Source organism: Staurois parvus, unplaced genomic scaffold, assembly GCF_062004578.1.
Source record: "Staurois parvus isolate SC_StPar_1 unplaced genomic scaffold, SC_StPar_1.0 ptg000205l, whole genome shotgun sequence".
In the NCBI taxonomy this organism is placed as follows: Eukaryota; Metazoa; Chordata; class Amphibia; order Anura; family Ranidae; genus Staurois; species Staurois parvus.
The window spans coordinates 6,982,086-7,001,583 of record NW_028318001.1 but is presented as its reverse complement, the minus strand read 5'-3'; the positions used below and the strand labels follow the sequence as shown (position 1 = coordinate 7,001,583).

General features: G+C 46.6%; 1 long non-coding RNA gene across 1 annotated transcript; it reads right to left on the bottom strand.

Annotated features, from left to right (window-relative positions):
• Positions 1-6,521: 6,521 nt before the first annotated feature.
• LOC149461344 (uncharacterized) lies at positions 6,522-18,983 on the bottom strand. Its single transcript, XR_016312884.1, has 3 exons — positions 18,873-18,983; positions 9,125-9,266; positions 6,522-6,749 (listed from the first exon to the last, which is right to left on the bottom strand). It is a non-coding gene; the product is annotated as an uncharacterized LOC149461344 (long non-coding RNA).
• Positions 18,984-19,498: the final 515 nt, after the last annotated feature.

Below are 19,498 nucleotides of genomic sequence, written 5' to 3'. Positions count from 1 at the left end.
GGCCACTAGAACAAAAAGAAAGAAAGGGGGACACACAGGCCTAGTGCATTAACTCTCTGATTAGACAAAGTGAAGAGGGGCATTGATGTCATGCTCGTCCAATCAGACCAAAAGGGAGCAAATGGGAGATGTTCATTGTCAGGATTTACATATCCTATAAACAGCTTATATATTTACACATTCAGAAAAAAAATCAAAAAAATCTTTGAAAGTACCTTGTTATTATATGGCACCATTGTCCTGAATGTGTATGTGATTCAGCAAGAATGAATGCTTTTGGGATATTCTGATATACGATTGACTGTATGCATTAGATTGGTGTCTGTAACTCATCAATCGCAGTCTACCTGTCGACTGTAGGTAGGTGACAGGTAGACCTCAAACAGGTCCCTGTGCCGCCGACCCCTGCCTTTTAGGTGCTGGTCCTTCTTCCCCTAGCCTCCTTCACCGCTGTTATCCTCAGTGCACAGAGGAGAGCAGGAGGCAGCCAAGCTCAGGACGGAGGGGAAGCTGGCAAAAATAACTTTTTCAAGTTAACCCATAGGTGATTGGTTTGCCAAGGCAGTCCTAGCAACCAATCACCAGCTTGTCAATATTAAAAATCACTCTGGCAGCTCCCGCCCTCCATCCAGAACTATGCTGCCTCCCACTCTCTGTGTACATAGGTAGGATACTGCTTGGGACACTGCTTTGGGGGGACGCAGAGGACACTACTGGGGAGAGGTGATGCGAGGGGGGCGGTGGTAAAATCCAAATCCCTAGTCACTTGCTGGAGATTCAGATTTTTAACTGCTTCCCGTCTAGCCTATAGGCCGGGCCCGCTATTGTTCTGGGAGGACGTCTTATGACATCCTCCCATTCTTGCCACGCAAGCACCCCGGCGATCAGTGGTGTTCTGTATCCCTCAGAGACAGCGGATCACTGATCATGGAAAACAGCAGATGATGTAGGCTCTTTACCATGTGATCAGCAGTGTCCAATCACAGCTGATCATGCGTAAATGGGAAATGCTGATTATCGGCAGTCCTCTCCTCACGCTGACAGCGCAGCAATCCTCAAAGGGGGACAACTACACTGATAATCAGGTTACTGACCATCAATGCAGCCTCTTCAGTGCACATTAGTGAAGGAGAAAAAAATACTACTTATTTACAAAATTTTATAACAGAAAACAAGAAACTTTTTTTTTTTTTTTTCAAAATTTACAGTCTATTTTCATTTGTTTAGCAAAAAATAAAAAACCTAGTGGTGAGTAAATCCCACCTATAGGTCTAAAAAAAAAAATGGTAAAAATTTTCTTTGAGTACAGTGTTACATGACCGCACAATTGTCATTCAAAGTGTGACAGCGCTGAACGCTGAAAATTGGCCTGGGGCAGGAAGGGGGTAAAAGTGCCCAGTAAGCAAGTGTTTAAAATACCTGTCTTCCAATGATCCCGTTTTATTTTCCTTCTGCATCAGCTGAAAGCCAGCATCTCCTCCTCCTCCCTGACACCAACTGCTGCAGGAGGAAGATCTAGGGGATCTGTTTTAGTACATGCCGTCTGCTGACCCTCCTGTTCTTTTTTTTGTCCAGCCCCCTGTGTGCACCCCTTTCAACAGGGCTCCTAAACAAATTTGTAAAAAGTAAAAAACAACTGACACTGGGCACTTTTAAGGTAGGCTAAGTTTGCATTTTTACAGTGACATTTGTTTTGTTATATTTATCCTGTTTCCTATTTAATTAGGCATTGCTAGCTAATTTCTTTAAAAAAAAAAAAAAAGGCACTGAACCCCGGTTACCTTTGATCTTTCATGTTTTGTTCAGGTAGATCTCCTACCTCTGCATTAGATTATATCTTATTATACTGAGATTAATACAGAGCTTGCACAAGATTTTTTTTCAAATGAAGCATTGATTTATAAAGGGGCTCTAATGGAGGTGATCTCTAGAAATTTCATATAGCATGTTGGGGTGGATCTACTAAAAAGGCAAATAGACTCGGCACTCAATTCTGGGGAAAATTAGTGCAACTGCACTTAAGTAAATGTGGTAAAGCTTTGCGGATTTCTATTATCCAATCATGTGCAAGCAAAAATTTTTTATTTTCTCTGTACCCGATTGGGTAATATTTATAAAGTAACAGTATTTTCCATTAGTAAATCCACCCTGTTGCCTCTCCAGTCTTTCTTCTAAACCATTTTCATTGGTTTGCATTAACAGCGGCACTGCCGGTGGCCCAAGAACATTGTATCGGACATTTTCAGTGATGTTGGTGTTCTTGTAAGCATTTTATGGTTTACCAAAATTAAAAATGATGTGATTCCATCCCCTGGGGTTGATACATATTGGTTTCAATTCACAACAAGCACACAATGAAAATCAATCTGCCTCCATTACTAGAAACAATAACATTTATTATACTGTAACTGGAACACTCCAAATATGGCACAGCTGTTCATGGTAGTCAATCTGCTTCTAACTTCAGCCTGTTCAATTAAGCTTTGCATAGAAACCAATCAGCTTCCAGGTTTTATTGCCAGAGTTGCACCAGATTTTGCATAACAAAAATGCTGCTCAGTGTGAGCAAGCCCTTGTGGGAACCTGTAGACACGAGAGAGGGGTGCAGTCATTCAAGCACAATCAGAGAAGTGACACCATCATCATTCAGCCCAATCTTTTTATTGAAAACTTTTAGCATATTACATGACTTACACACAATGAATAAAAAGAACAAAACAACCACAGTGGTTGACGTGCATTATACCCTCGCAGGGGCAGAGTAATGTAGAACTTCACATCCAGAAAAACATACAAATGAATAGGTAACATACAAAATCTATCTATAAAACTATCATAGATGTCTGGATGGTCACCACTATTACCTGAAGGAATGTCCAGTTGTAATATAAGTTGTGTAATGTATGTCGTCCTTGGGACCGGGAGAGTATACAGGGATGCCTTAGAGGTACAATAAGCTACTCAGGTTGTCAGAGGCAGTGGGAGGTTCGGCTAACTATTTGGACCATACTCTGTGGATATGTGTCCTTACATTCTGGAAGCGGATCATTAATGATAATTTGCCAGTTTATAAGAGATGGAGGAGCAGATTTTTTTTCCAATGCAATAGCTTTTCTAGCATAGAACAAAAAGTAGGCTAACCATGGTGCGCTCAGCCACAGTAGGTAGGAGATTACTAACCAATCCTAATAAACATACTGCTATGGTAGGTTGTAGGGGAACGGAGGTCAATTATATAGGGATATCACCTCTCTCCAGAAATCCGATAATGCTGGGTAATGCCAAAACACATGGGTAAAATTCCCCAGAGTGCACCCACAGCGCCAGCACTCGGGAGTGTGTGTTGGGGTAATTTTAAAAAGTCTATAAGGCGTATAATAGACCCTATGTCCCTTTTTAAATGGAACTAGACGGCCCCTTAGAGAAACCAGGGAACGGAAGGGAAGGTCCCAAATGTCATCCCAGTGATCACTAATTGCGGTACACCTCGCGACCATCGCACGCGCAAGCCCTCCAGAGCAGGAAGAGAAACTCTCAATAAAATGGGAATTATAGATGGAAGGTAGGCTTCACAGTGCAATCAGACCTCAACACTTCGAGAGCTGGTTGGCTGAGCCGTAGAAGACTGAGGGAATTGAGCATGGAAGGCATAGGAGAGCTGTAAGTATTGAATTAGATGGGATGCAGGAACATTATACATAGAAGAAAGGGCAGCCAAAAGGAAACAATGTAGAATCGGTGGCAATTTGGGAGATTACATTTTGCCCAGGCCTGAGGGGATCATGAAACTATGGGGCAAGGTGGGATTAAGCCATAATGGGGCATTCAGAGAGACAGCTAGCTTGGGATAGCGCTTGCATATTAAACCTGCACACCAGGCCCGCAGGGTGGTGAGCATGGAGGGCATCAATGGGTAGTGAGCCCGGGATCTTCTATACAAAAGGAACCTCAGAACCTCCATAGAGCCCAACAACGCAGCTTCCAGATCAGTTGAGGAGTTGTTGGGATCAGGACTTAGCCACCAGGCGGCTGTAACCAATTGAGTGGCCAAGATGTATTTGTAACAATCAGGAAAGGCTAAGCCTAGGGGTGTTGGGGCCCCAACTGATGGAGGAGAATAGTTGGTCAAGTTGAGTGAAAAAGGATTTAAGAATGCATTGTGGAGAGTGTCGGAATAGGTAGGTGCGTTTCGGGAGAACTTTAATTTTAATAAGGTTGATGCACCCAAGAACAGATAAAAAGGTAGGGACTCCCATGCCTTCAGTTTAAGCCTAAGATCTTGCACCATGGAGTAAGATTTAAGGGAAGAAAATCAGAGGCTCAGAGAGAGATCACAACCCCCAGATACCTAAAACTCTCTGCCCACTGTAGCTGAGCAGAAGGAGTCCGGGGGTCAATGGGGAACAGTAGGTATTTCGTCCAGTTGACCCCGAGACCCGCAACAGGAGCAAATGAGTGCAGGATTTGGAGGGGCCCCGGCATGCAACGGTCCAGCGTCATTTAGAAACAAAAGGTCATCAGCGTACAGGGCCACCCTCTCCTTCAGCCAGCTAATGTGTAGGCCCCTGATGTTAGGGGAGGTATGTAGAGGCTCAGCTATGGGCTCCACAGCTATGGCAAAAAGAGCCAGAGAGAGGGGGCAACCCTGCAGAGTGCCTCTGGACAGTGAACAGGACCAACAGGCCACCACCCAATTGGACTGCAGCGGTTGGATTGGCATAAAGTGTCTTGAGCCATGCAATGAAAACTAGAGGGAAGCCCATTCTACGAAGTACCTCCCAGAGAAATGGCCATTCGATGGTATCAAAGGCCTTCTCAAGATCTAGGGAGGCCACCACCCTTAGAATCCACATTGGCATGTGTAGCATGAATGTTTGTGTACAGTCTGGTACACATTCAGGTCAATAATGGTAGGTAGTATCAGTTGCAGCCTCAAAATAAGAAGCTTGGTTATGATTTTAAAAATCGGTGTTGATAAAAGCGATAGGCCTACAGGAGGTGGGATCCTTTGGGGGTTTATAGATTAGCACCAAATTGGCATGATTCATAGAGGAAGGCAGCTTACCCAAAGATACACTTAGTGATATACTGTACTCACCCTGTTTTTAGCCTCCTGTACACACTATGAGTCTTGTAGAATTCAATGGGGAGCCTGACAGGGGCTTTCCCATAAGGAAAGGAGTGAATAGCGGCAGAGACCTCCTCTGGAGTAATGGGCCTCACCCTCTGCATCTGAGAGCCATCCCAGTAATAACTGATCCAGTAAAGCTGACAGGTCATGAGCCAGAAATCGGGGGGGTAATTTGGAGGTGTACAGGGTATTGTAAAATTGACAGAAGTTTTCTAAAATATGTGACAGTGAGGAAACCATTCCCCCCGAGGAGGTCTGAAGCTGGGAAATTAAGGTGAGTTGCTGATCGTGTTGAGCCAGCATTGCTAGTAGCCACCCATCACCTTGTTCAAAAAATCGTTGTTTGCTATTGAGAAGATCCAATCTGGTAATTTCAACTAAGTGAAGGTGCAATTCTCTTTTGGCCATGGAGAGGAGGTCAAAGTTTGGTTCAGAGGGATCTGCTACATATTTGGTAGTACATTCCTCCACTGACTACTGTAAGGTGTGGGCGGTAGTGGTGTGTGCTTTGCAGACTGCAGCAATAGAGGAAATGTATTGTCCCCATGTAACATCTGGAGAGGATGACTCAGCATTATTGTCCCAAAACTCACTTAGCAATGGTGGAATAGCATTTGCAACAGTTGGGTGGGAGATCCAGTGGGGTCCCAATCGCCAGAGGGAGGTGTTCCAAGAAGAGGGAGAGCAGAGCGTCAGGGCCAATGGTCCGACAATCCGCTAGGTAGGTAGGAAGCAGTTAGAACATCCACCAAAAATGCGGGGTTAGCAAAATCCAGGTCAATATGAGAGGAAGTGTTATAGGATTTGGAGAAAACAGGAATAAGATCGAGTGGTAGGATGTATCCATCTCCAAAATTCTTCCAACCCATGCCCAGTTAACCAGAGCAGCAGAAAAATATTTTGGGGGGGTAGGTTTGTCCAGGTTGGGAGCCAAGATGGCATTAAAGTCCTCCATGAGTAGCAATTTAGCAAGACAGTGCAGGGTAAACCTCTCCAGAAGTGTACATAGCATTGTAGAGGAGAAGGGTGGAGGGATATATATATATCGAAGCGACCACATATTTTTTGACCCCATAGCATGAAAACCATTAAAACATATTTCCCTTGTGGGTCAGTATGAATGGTCTGAAGCACACAGGGCAGGGATTTGCTAACCAGGATGGATACCCCTCTGGCATAAGTGTAATAAGTAGCATGGAAGGCCCTCTGAATCCAAGTCAAATAGGCTTGTCTGTATGGACTGATGGGCCTACTAAGTCATCTCTATAGGCTCTATTTATATTATTCTACTGGAATTCAGAGACCATTTAATCCAAATGCAAGCAAACTGACCACTACCTCTAGTTTAAAAACATATATTAAAGAAAAGATGGCAAGACATTACTTAGGTTAAAAAAATGAATGTCAACATTTTATTGTACAATAATTTGTATTTCATATTCGAGACATTGGTAGAGGACAGTCATGAAGTGATCACAAAGTGGCTTCGGCTTGATGCTCATCACAGAACAAAATTGTGAAGGAAAATCAGGCAAATTGATAAAGATGATGTCTTTGGGACGATTGCAGTTCACCTTGACCTTGCTCACACTTCCACACTGCTAGTTCAGTCGAGCAGCTAAAACGGAGGAGAGGTATAGGATTAGAGAGGACACATTTGCAGGCATAGTACGTAAACTGAATTTCAACTTTTGCAGCCAAATTGGGACACCTACTTCTTATTCGTTACATGTTCCCATCAACATAGCATAACTTAAAATACATATTTAAAAATTGAAAAACCTTTTTAGGTGCTTTATACTTAAATGTTTACATGCTCTCCGTGCTTTTGTGATGTTTAGAAGAGGACTGTGGAGTTATGTGATGCTGGGAACACACACCTGTCTGTCATTCAACCCAGCTGAACGAAAAACTGAAGCGCTCAGGAGGAGCTTGCTGTACTAATGAGCTGCTCTTCTACTGAGATATTGTGTTCCGACAGAGGGACTGCCACCCCCCTCTCCAGCCACAACACACTGGCCATTAGCTTCCAGCACTGATTGGATGCTGAGTTTTCTGGCACGCCTGTTTGGTTGGATTCTCATAGGCGGGTGTACACATGAACCGAATGTCAACCGGTTTCTATTGAACTGGCCAATAGCGGCTGATAGTCGAGTCATGTGTACAGGACTTGAGACTGTCCAGTAATTTTTAGAATTAACCATGACCCCTTTTTCTTAGAAATATCCAAGAAGGTAGAAATTGTTTTAAGTACTCATATAGAGAATGTCAGGGAAGTAATGAAGAATGGTTGGTTGCTTCCATCAGTCTTCCAACCTTTTTCTGTCAGACCAAATGCTAATTCTATGAACAGATTTCCTATAAAGGCAACACTCCGAAGCTATACAAAACCCTAATGGCAGGAATACATGGTAGGAAAAATCGTACAAACAATTTTGTTGAACAAATGATCAATCCATTTTCTCGTAGTTGATGAGTAGGATGTGATAACTGGTAATGATATTGTGAACTATAAAATCCAGTTGAACAACTGAAAATGTCATTTCGCATGCGAGTGACCGATTTTCTATGCGGTGGTATAACGGTTGTATGGAAATAAAAAATCTATCAAGCGCCATCACGCATGAGCGGAAACAGATGACCTGGACGTTCGTGAAGAAACAACAGGCGTACGAAGATGCTTCTACTTCGGAGCCAGCAAAGTATCTATGAATAATATGTTCCAACGCCGGTCACAAAGAATAATGTTCATTCTGGACGGAAGGGCGTGGCTACAAGGGCACATGCACGTTGTATCACTTCCACTTGTACGGAAGACGTCAACACTACGTATTGCTCGACAAACTATTTTTTCCGATTAATATGGGCCACGATTTCGACCAACGAACAAACACCAATCGATAGTCTGATGACCGTTCGGTCGATTTTCTTACCGTGTATTCCTGCCATTAGTCAGACTAGAATTTATTTGATGCAACATGAAAACAAAGCAAAGCGTATGGTGGGAATATTGGTTTAATGCTTCTAGACCAGTGTTTTTTAACCCTTGAATGAAGACACCCTTTAACATTCTGCACATCGTGAGGCTCCCTATTCCAAATGTAAAGAATGAAACGAATAGTTTTTCACAATGCAGCAACATCCATACACGTAGGACACCCAACAGTGGAGGCGATTTATTCTTACAAACCAATAATATACCTTTGCACACTGGTACTGACTAGTATTCCAGTGTTTCTCTCAGTTTTCTCTCCATCACTCAGCAAACACGACCCTAGAGCTGAAGGAGGAGAGAGACAAACGAGGATGCAGTGCGATGTCCTTCTCAGCCAATTACATCATTGGTTGTTAGAATGCAAGCAGCTGGCCCTCAAGGTGTCCAAGGCTGCAATACTACAAAATGAAAACCTAAGGCTTGTGAAACAAAAAGGCCAAGGCATTCTGGTTGAAAGACTGTTCTAGACAATGCACACTCCAGCCAGAGTGTCCATTATTGGACTTAAAGCTTCAAAGAGGTTTATTAAAAACAATTCAAATTTGAAGAAAAAAAAAACCACACACACACACACACACACACACACACACACACACACACACAGGTACTGCATTGCATGCAGTTATTCTAAGACATAATTTTTTCTTAAAATAACAAACGTCATACTTACCTGCTGTATGCAGATTTTGCACAGAGCAGCCCAGATCCTCCTCTTCTTGGGTCCCCTACCGGCACTTAGTCCCTTCCTCCTGTCACGTGCCAACACAAAAAGGAGCTTGCTATGGAGGCACCCGAGCCTTTGCTCCATTCCATTCACACATGAAGGACTCTGCCCCACCCTCTCTCCTCATTTGCACACTGGCTGTGATGGACTGCAGTGGGAGCCAAAGGCTCCTGCTGCTGTCTCAGCCAATGAGTAGAGGGAGTCCCAGGATAGCATAGTCTCCAGTTAGCATCACTGGATTGGGGGGAATCCTGCACAGAAAAGGAATTTTTACCTTGATGCATGAAGATAAAATCCCTTGAGCCTTAACACTTTAAACCAAAAGAGCCCATCTTCTTGATTCTTGCCTATTCCCCACGTTTTAAATCAAATCGCAGTGTCTTGCCAGAACCCAGCCATGCTGCTCATCCACTTATCTGAAAAAAGACAGAGGTTCCACTAAAAAAAAAAAAAAAAAAAACACAAGAGGATGACAAGGGGCATTAAGCCCCAATAATTTAACAAATTTTAAAACAAATTATTATAATATCAACTAAACTTTAATAGACAAATCTGATATTTTATAACCTTAAAATACTTTCCAAGCTTATACAACATTACTTTAGAAGACTAAACCATTCAAATTATTAGCATGGCACATGAATGCTGCTCTGTTGGGACCACAAAGAGCCTGCAATCAATGGGAAATCATTTGCAATCGCATTCTACACTGCTCCAAGGTGGGCAGAAATGAGCAGCCAATGGGGAATAACCAGCATTGTATACAAATAAACAATGCTACAGTGGGCTGGGGAGGTCCTATCTAAATGCTGCTCCAGCAAATGAGCAGCAAGGGATGACTATGTGCATTGCATCTGAATGCTGCTCTGTTGGGACCACAAAGAGCCTGCAACCAACGGGAAATCATTTGCAAAGCATTCTACACTGCCCCAAGGTGGGTATAAATGAGCAGTGAAGAGGAATTACTGGCATTGTAGACAGTGGTGTAATTTGGTTTTGTGCTGCCATAGGCAATATTAAAATCAGGCACCCCCATCTAAATGTGTCCTTTCCTTTGCTGTTTAAGGTCCACCTCTTCAGGACAGGAGCAAGATGGGGCAGTGTTACATGGGGGGGGGGGTGTTGCGAGACAGGAAGGAGGCAGAGTGATGGGGACCGCAGGACAGGAAGGGGGAAGTGGGATAGGAGGGGGGCAGCATGACGTTGGATATCAGGACAAGAGTAGGTCATTGGGACAGGTGGGGGGGTTAGCAGGAGAAGGAGGGAGCATGACAGAGGGGCACGGGACAGAAGGAGCGCAGTGGGACAGGAGGAGCGCAGAGGGACAGGAGGGGGTCAGCGTGACGGGGGGCATGGGACAGGTGAGGGGCAGCGGGACAGGTGGAGCGCAGAGAGACAGGTGGGGGTCAGCAAGACAGGAGGAGCGCAGAGGGAAAGGTGAGGGGCACCATGATGGGTGGCATGGAACAGGTGAGGGGCAGCAAGACAGGAGGAGTGCAGAGGGACAGGTGAGGGGTAAGACAGGAGGAGCGCAGAGGGGCAAGTGAGGGGCAGCATGATGGGGGGCATGGGACAGGTGAGGGGCAGCAAGACAGGAGGAGCGCAGAGGGACAGGTGGGGGGCAGCAGGACAAGATCGAGGCAGAGGGACAGGAGGAGCGTAGAGGGACAGGTGAAGGGCAGTGGGACAGGAGGAGCGCAAAAGGGACAGGTGGGGGGCAAAGGGACACGGGATAAGATTGAGGCAGCGGGACAGGTGGAGCGCAGAGGGACAGGTGAGGGGCAGGAGGAGCGCAGAGGGACAGGTGAGGGGCAGGAGGGGCGCAAAGGGACAGGTGGGGGGCAGCATGAGGGGGGATATGGGACAAGATCGAGGCAGCGGGACAGGAGCGCAGAGGGACAGGTGAGGGGCAGTGCGAAATGGGATATGGGACAAGATCGAGGCAGTGGGGCAGGATGAGCACAAAGGGACAGGTGAGGGGCAGCATGATGGGCGGGCATGGGACAGGATAGTGGAAGGAGGACAGGAGGAGTGCAGAGGGACAGGTGGGGGGCAGCATGACGGGGGGCATGGGACAGAATATGGGCAGCGGCACAGGTGAGAACAGAGGGACAGGTGAGGAGCGCAGAGGGACAGGTGAGGGGCAGTGGGGAAAGAGGAGCGCAAAGAGGTGGGGGGGCAGCATGACAGGGGGCATGGGACAGGAGAAGCGCAGAGGGACAGGAGAGGGGCAGCATGACAGGGGGCATGGGACAGGAGGAGCGCAGAGGTACAGGAGAAGAGCAGAGGGATAGGTGAGGGGCAGCGGGACAGGAGGACAGGAGGAGCGCAGAGGGGCAGCGGAACGGGAGGAGCGCAGAGGGACAGGTGAGGGGGCAGCGGGACGGGAGGAGCGCAGGGGGACAGGTGAGGGGGCAGCGGGACGGGAGGAGCGCAGGGGGGCAGGTGAGGGGGCAGCGGGACGGGAGGAGCGCAGGGGGGCAGGTGAGGGGGCAGCGGGACGGGAGGAGCGCAGGGGGGCAGGTGAGGGGGCAGCGGGACGGGAGGAGCGCAGGGGGGCAGGTGAGGGGGCAGCGGGACGGGAGGAGCGCAGGGGGGCAGGTGAGGGGGCAGCGGGACGGGAGGAGCGCAGGGGGGCAGGTGAGGGGGCAGCGGGACGGGAGGAGCGCAGGGGGGCAGGTGAGGGGGCAGCGGGACGGGAGGAGCGCAGGGGGGCAGGTGAGGGGGCAGCGGGACGGGAGGAGCGCAGGGGGGCAGGTGAGGGGGCAGCGGGACGGGAGGAGCGCAGGGGGACAGGTGAGGGGGCAGCGGGACGGGAGGAGCGCAGGGGGACAGGTGAGGGGGCAGCGGGGACAGGTGAGGGGCAGCGGGGACAGGTGAGGGGCAGCGGGGACAGGTGAGGGGCAGCGGGGACAGGTGAGGGGCAGCGGGGACAGGTGAGGGGCAGCGGGGACAGGTGAGGGGCAGCGGGGACAGGTGAGGGGCAGCGGGGACAGGAGGAGTGTAGAGGGACAGGTGAAGGGCAGCGGGACAGGAGGAGCGCAGAGGGACAGGTGGGGGGGTAGCAGGAGAAGGAAGGAGCATGACGGGGAGCGCAGAGGGAAAGGAGGAGCGCAATGGGACAGGTGGGGGGCAGCATGCTAGGAGAAGCGCATAGGGACAGGTGGGGGGCAGCGGGACAGGTGAGGGGCAGCGGGACAGGAGAAGCGCAGAACGACAGGTGGGAGCAGCGTGACGAGGGGCATGAGAGAAATGAGGGGCAGTGGGAAAGGTGAGGGGCAGTGGAGACAGATGGAGGGGGGGGGGGGTTGTGGGACAATAGGGGGAAGTAGAACAGATGTGGGGCAGGGTGATGGGGGAGGGAAGTATAAGAGGTCCTATCTAAACGTTGCTCCAGCAAATGAGCAGCAAGGGATGACTATGTGCATTGCATCTGAATGCTGCTCTGTTGGGACCACAAAGAGCCTGCAACCAACGGGAAATCATTTGCAATGCATTCTACACTGCCCCAAGGTGGGTATAAATGAGCAGTGAATGGGGATTAATGGCATTGTAGACAAACAATGCTACAGTGGGCTTGACTGCGCAACATTTCATCATTTGCATTTTATAGAAAACCCCACTCACGTCAATGAGTGAATCACTATGGGCATTGCGTATGAACAGTGCTCTGTTGGGAACACAAAGAGCATATGCGCAAAGGGAAATCATTTGCAATGCATTTTTCACTGCTCCAGGGTGGGCATAAATGAGCAGTGGAGGGGAATTACTGGCATTGTATACAGACAATGCTAAAGTGGACTTCAATTCACAACACATCATCAGCATTTCAGATCATAGCTCCAGTCAAGGAGACAATAGCTATGTGCGATGCATATGAACGCTGCTCTGTTGGGACCACAAAGAGCCTGCAATCAATGGGAAATCATTTGCAATCGCATTCTACACTGCTCCAAGGTGGGCAGAAATGAGCAGCCAATGGGGAATTACCAGCATTGTATACAAATAAACAATGCTACAGTGGGCTGGGGAGGTCCTATCTAAATGCTGCTCCAGCAAATGAGCAGCAAGGGATGACTATGTGCATTGCATCTGAATGCTGCTCTGTTGGGACCACAAAGAGCCTGCAACCAACGGGAAATCATTTGCAATGCATTCTACACTGCCCCAAGGTGGGTATAAATGAGCAGTGAATGGGGATTAATGGCATTGTAGACAAACAATGCTACAGTGGGCTTGATTGCGCAACATTTCATCATTTGCATTTTATAGAAAACCCCACTCACGTCAATGAGTGAATCACTATGGGCATTGCGTATGAACAGTGCTCTGTTGGGAACACAAAGAGCATATGCGCAAAGGGAAATCATTTGCAATGCATTTTTCACTGCTCCAGGGTGGGCATAAATGAGCAGTGGAGGGGAATTACTGGCATTGTATACAGACAATGCTAAAGTGGACTTCAATTCATAACACATCAGCATTTCAGATCATAGCTCCAGTCAAGGAGACAATAGCTATGTGCGATGCATATGAACGCTGCTCTGTTGGGACCACAAAGAGCCTGCAATCAATGGGAAATCATTTGCAGTCGCATTCTACACTGCTCCAAGGTGGGCAGAAATGAGCAGCCAATGGGGAATTACCAGCATTGTATACAAATAAACAATGCTACAGTGGGCTGGGGAGGTCCTATCTAAATGCTGCTCCAGCAAATGAGCAGCAAGGGATGACTATGTGCATTGCATGTGAATGCTGCTCTGTTGGGACCACAAAGAGCCTGCAACCAACGGGAAATCATTTGCAATGCATTCTACACTGCCCCAAGGTGGGTATAAATGAGCAGTGAATGGGGATTAATGGCATTGTAGACAAACAATGCTACAGTGGGCTTGATTGCGCAACATTTCATCATTTGCATTTTATAGAAAACCCCACTCACGTCAATGAGTGAATCACTATGGGCATTGCGTATGAACAGTGCTCTGTTGGGAACACAAAGAGCATATGCGCAAAGGGAAATCATTTGCAATGCATTTTTCACTGCTCCAGGGTGGGCATAAATGAGCAGTGGAGGGGAATTACTGGCATTGTATACAGACAATGCTAAAGTGGACTTCAATTCATAACACATCAGCATTTCAGATCATAGCTCCAGTCAAGGAGACAATAGCTATGTGCGATGCATATGAACGCTGCTCTGTTGGGACCACAAAGAGCCTGCAATCAATGGGAAATCATTTGCAATCGCATTCTACACTGCTCCAAGGTGGGCAGAAATGAGCAGCCAATGGGGAATTACCAGCATTGTATACAAATAAACAATGCTACAGTGGGCTGGGGAGGTCCTATCTAAATGCTGCTCCAGCAAATGAGCAGCAAGGGATGACTATGTGCATTGCATCTGAATGCTGCTCTGTTGGGACCACAAAGAGCCTGCAACCAACGGGAAATCATTTGCAATGCATTCTACACTGCCCCAAGGTGGGTATAAATGAGCAGTGAAGGGGGATTAATGGCATTGTAGACAAACAATGCTACAGTGGGCTTGATTGCGCAACATTTCATCATTTGCATTTTATAGAAAACCCCACTCACGTCAATGAGTGAATCACTATGGGCATTGCGTATGAACAGTGCTCTGTTGGGAACACAAAGAGCATATGCGCAAAGGGAAATCATTTGCAATGCATTTTTCACTGCTCCAGGGTGGGCATAAATGAGCAGTGGAGGGGAATTACTGGCATTGTATACAGACAATGCTAAAGTGGACTTCAATTCACAACACATCATCAGCATTTCAGATCATAGCTCCAGTCAAGGAGACAATAGCTATGTGCGATGCATATGAACGCTGCTCTGTTGGGACCACAAAGAGCCTGCAATCAATGGGAAATCATTTGCAATCGCATTCTACACTGCTCCAAGGTGGGCAGAAATGAGCAGCCAATGGGGAATTACCAGCATTGTATACAAATAAACAATGCTACAGTGGGCTGGGGAGGTCCTATCTAAATGCTGCTCCAGCAAATGAGCAGCAAGGGATGACTATGTGCATTGCATCTGAATGCTGCTCTGTTGGGACCACAAAGAGCCTGCAACCAACGGGAAATCATTTGCAATGCATTCTACACTGCCCCAAGGTGGGTATAAATGAGCAGTGAAGGGGGATTAATGGCATTGTAGACAAACAATGCTACAGTGGGCTTGATTGCGCAACATTTCATCATTTGCATTTTATAGAAAACCCCACTCACGTCAATGAGTGAATCACTATGGGCATTGCGTATGAACAGTGCTCTGTTGGGATCACAAAGAGCATATGCGCAAAGGGAAATCATTTGCAATGCATTTTTCACTGCTCCAGGGTGGGCATAAATGAGCAGTGGAGGGGAATTACTGGCATTGTATACAGACAATGCTAAAGTGGACTTCAATTCACAACACATCATCAGCATTTCAGATCATAGCTCCAGTCAAGGAGACAATAGCTATGTGCGATGCATATGAACGCTGCTCTGTTGGGACCACAAAGAGCCTGCAATCAATGGGAAATCATTTGCAGTCGCATTCTACACTGCTCCAAGGTGGGCAGAAATGAGCAGCCAATGGGGAATTACCAGCATTGTATACAAATAAACAATGCTACAGTGGGCTGGGGAGGTCCTATCTAAATGCTGCTCCAGCAAATGAGCAGCAAGGGATGACTATGTGCATTGCATCTGAATGCTGCTCTGTTGGGACCACAAAGAGCCTGCAACCAACGGGAAATCATTTGCAATGCATTCTACACTGCCCCAAGGTGGGTATAAATGAGCAGTGAAGGGGGATTAATGGCATTGTAGACAAACAATGCTACAGTGGGCTTGATTGCGCAACATTTCATCATTTGCATTTTATAGAAAACCCCACTCACGTCAACGAGTGAATCACTATGGGCATTGCGTATGAACAGTGCTCTGTTGGGAACACAAAGAGCATATGCGCAAAGGGAAATCATTTGCAATGCATTTTTCACTGCTCCAGGGTGGGCATAAATGAGCAGTTGAGGGGAATTACTGGCATTGTATACAGACAATGCTAAAGTGGACTTCAATTCACAACACATCATCATTTCAGATCATAGCTCCAGTCAAGGAGACAATAGCTATGTGCGATGCATATGAACGCTGCTCTGTTGGGACCACAAAGAGCCTGCAATCAATGGGAAATCATTTGCAATCGCATTCTACACTGCTCCAAGGTGGGCAGAAATGAGCAGCCAATGGGGAATAACCAGCATTGTATACAAATAAACAATGCTACAGTGGGCTGGGGAGGTCCTATCTAAATGCTGCTCCAGCAAATGAGCAGCAAGGGATGACTATGTGCATTGCATCTGAATGCTGCTCTGTTGGGACCACAAAGAGCCTGCAACCAACGGGAAATCATTTGCAATGCATTCTACACTGCCCCAAGGTGGGTATAAATGAGCAGTGAAGGGGGATTAATGGCATTGTAGACAAACAATGCTACAGTGGGCTTGATTGCGCAACATTTCATCATTTGCATTTTATAGAAAACCCCATTCACGTCAATGAGTGAATCACTATGGCATTGCGTATGAACAGTGCTCTGTTGGGAACACAAAGAGCATATGCGCAAAGGGAAATCATTTGCAATGCATTTTTCACTGCTCCAGGGTGGGCATAAATGAGCAGTGGAGGGGAATTACTGGCATTGTATACAGACAATGCTAAAGTGGACTTCAATTCACAACACATCATCAGCATTTCAGATCATAGCTCCAGTCAAGGAGACAATAGCTATGTGCGATGCATATGAACGCTGCTCTGTTGGGACCACAAAGAGCCTGCAATCAATGGGAAATCATTTGCAATCGCATTCTACACTGCTCCAAGGTGGGCAGAAATGAGCAGCCAATGGGGAATTACCAGCATTGTATACAAATAAACAATGCTACAGTGGGCTGGGGAGGTCCTATCTAAATGCTGCTCCAGCAAATGAGCAGCAAGGGATGACTATGTGCATTGCATCTGAATGCTGCTCTGTTGGGACCACAAAGAGCCTGCAACCAACGGGAAATCATTTGCAATGCATTCTACACTGCCCCAAGGTGGGTATAAATGAGCAGTGAAGGGGGATTAATGGCATTGTAGACAAACAATGCTACAGTGGGCTTGATTGCGCAACATTTCATCATTTGTATTTTATAGAAAACCCCACTCACGTCAATGAGTGAATCACTATGGGCATTGCGTATGAACAGTGCTCTGTTGGGATCACAAAGAGCATATGCGCAAAGGGAAATCATTTGCAATGCATTTTTCACTGCTCCAGGGTGGGCATAAATGAGCAGTGGAGGGGAATTACTGGCATTGTATACAGACAATGCTAAAGTGGACTTCAATTCACAACACATCATCAGCATTTCAGATCATAGCTCCAGTCAAGGAGACAATAGCTATGTGCGATGCATATGAACGCTGCTCTGTTGGGACCACAAAGAGCCTGCAATCAATGGGAAATCATTTGCAATCGCATTCTACACTGCTCCAAGGTGGGCAGAAATGAGCAGCCAATGGGGAATTACCAGCATTGTATACAAATAAACAATGCTACAGTGGGCTGGGGAGGTCCTATCTAAATGCTGCTCCAGCAAATGAGCAGCAAGGGATGACTATGTGCATTGCATGTGAATTCTGCTCTGTTGGGACCACAAAGAGCCTGCAACCAACGGGAAATCATTTGCAATGCATTCTACACTGCCCCAAGGTGGGTATAAATGAGCAGTGAAGGGGGATTAATGGCATTGTAGACAAACAATGCTACAGTGGGCTTGATTGCGCAACATTTCATCATTTGCATTTTATAGAAAACCCCACTCACGTCAATGAGTGAATCACTATGGGCATTGCGTATGGACAGTGCTCTGTTGGGACCACAAAAGTTCAGCGATGAACACATGGGGGGGGGGCGACAACTTATTTTTTAAGTGGGAGCGGCACTTGCCTCACCTTTTCCCCAAAGGGATAAGGATTCTGACGTAGTACCAAGAGTCTGACCCAGGAATAGAGATTGTTGATTTCGGCTTGGCCGAAGTGTTTGTTGACTCAAGTATAGTGCCCTTATACTCTAATCAAGAAAAACTCAGAACCATTCCAAAATCAACTCTCTGTATTCCCAGGAAGAAAGGATGAACAGTTCTACGACAATCCTCCCATTTCCATCATAAGCCATAATTGAGCGTTTGGACCAACTGTGAGGCTGCAGTGGGGCAGTGGGAAAGGAGACTGAATCATATCCAGGCCTTGCCTTCTCAGAGAAGTGGGCACTCCTTCCCCAATCCAGCAAAGTCTGAGATAGACTCAGTCTCCAAGCCCGCTGCTACATAGCAGCTTTGCAATTGGTCCAGATGCCCAACCATAGCTCACAACAGAAAGTTAAGAATGTCTTACAACAGTAGATCCTTTACTTCCAGAGAGTGGGGGCACTCTCCGTAGACTTTCCCAAGAGGGATCAGAGTGAAATCCTTGCTTAGCCTTTCATCCCTGTATTCTGCTGAAAGAACTTCAAGCTTCAAGCTATGGATGGATGGAAAGGGATTCTTCCGATGGCAAGTGAAAAGAGGGGAGCATGAGTTTGAGCGATTACAGTGTCAGTCAATATAAGTTAAAGGGATGGACGCTGCTCCACAGACTCCAGTAGTCCAGCGTTGAGGAATGGCCTCAGCCTCTGTTCTGGCCACGCCCTCTGATGTGTTTTACCCTGCCCACTGGGGCTTTGTCACTCAAGTAATGAGTTATGATAAAAGCTCATAACTCAATCTGTTGATATTTAGCAAGCTTTAGACTATCATTCATAACTTAGCTTAGGAATGCATTCAAGTAAATTCATTTTTGGGTCCACAAAAGTGTGTGGCTAACCCATGCCATGAGTTAGAATAAAAGCTCATAACTCTGGCGATACCTTTTTGCAAGTAATAGACTATTATTCTGAGAGTTTTATAATTAGGTACCCACCATCCACTAAAGCTGCAGGAGCAGAAAAGGGTTTCCTTCTTGATTGGCATATTGATGGCTTACCATGTTGCTTGGAGAGATCATCGCTTACCATGTTGCTTGGAGAGATCATCGCTTACCATGTTGCTTGGAGAGATCATCGCTTACCATGTTGCTTGGAGAGATCATCGCTTCTGTCTGGACACTGAAAAGAAAATTTACAATAGCATAATGTCTACTTATCCCAAGTATAACGAAATCTTCATTTTGGGTTAAATAGCACACAATGTAAACATGTCATGATGTAAGGTCTAAGTCATAAGTCTCTATGCATACTTGTCCTGTTTTAGTTACTGTTACACAAGCCATAGATTATACAATTTTCTTTTCCTCCATCACGGATGAAAGGAAAGAAAATCACTCCATTCCCACATCAACACAGTCAATGTTGATGGGAGAATCCCTCCCACAGCAGTATGGTCTTCTGCCATCAGGGAGTGTTGGGAGCCTTCCCTGCCGATAGAACACAAATGATCAGTGCGGGTACTAAAGTAGTTTGATGGATAGACTTCAGTACAACCAGACCGTCCAAAGATGGATCGAATCTCACACGGTCACTAATGAACCTGATGAGACTTGATTCATCT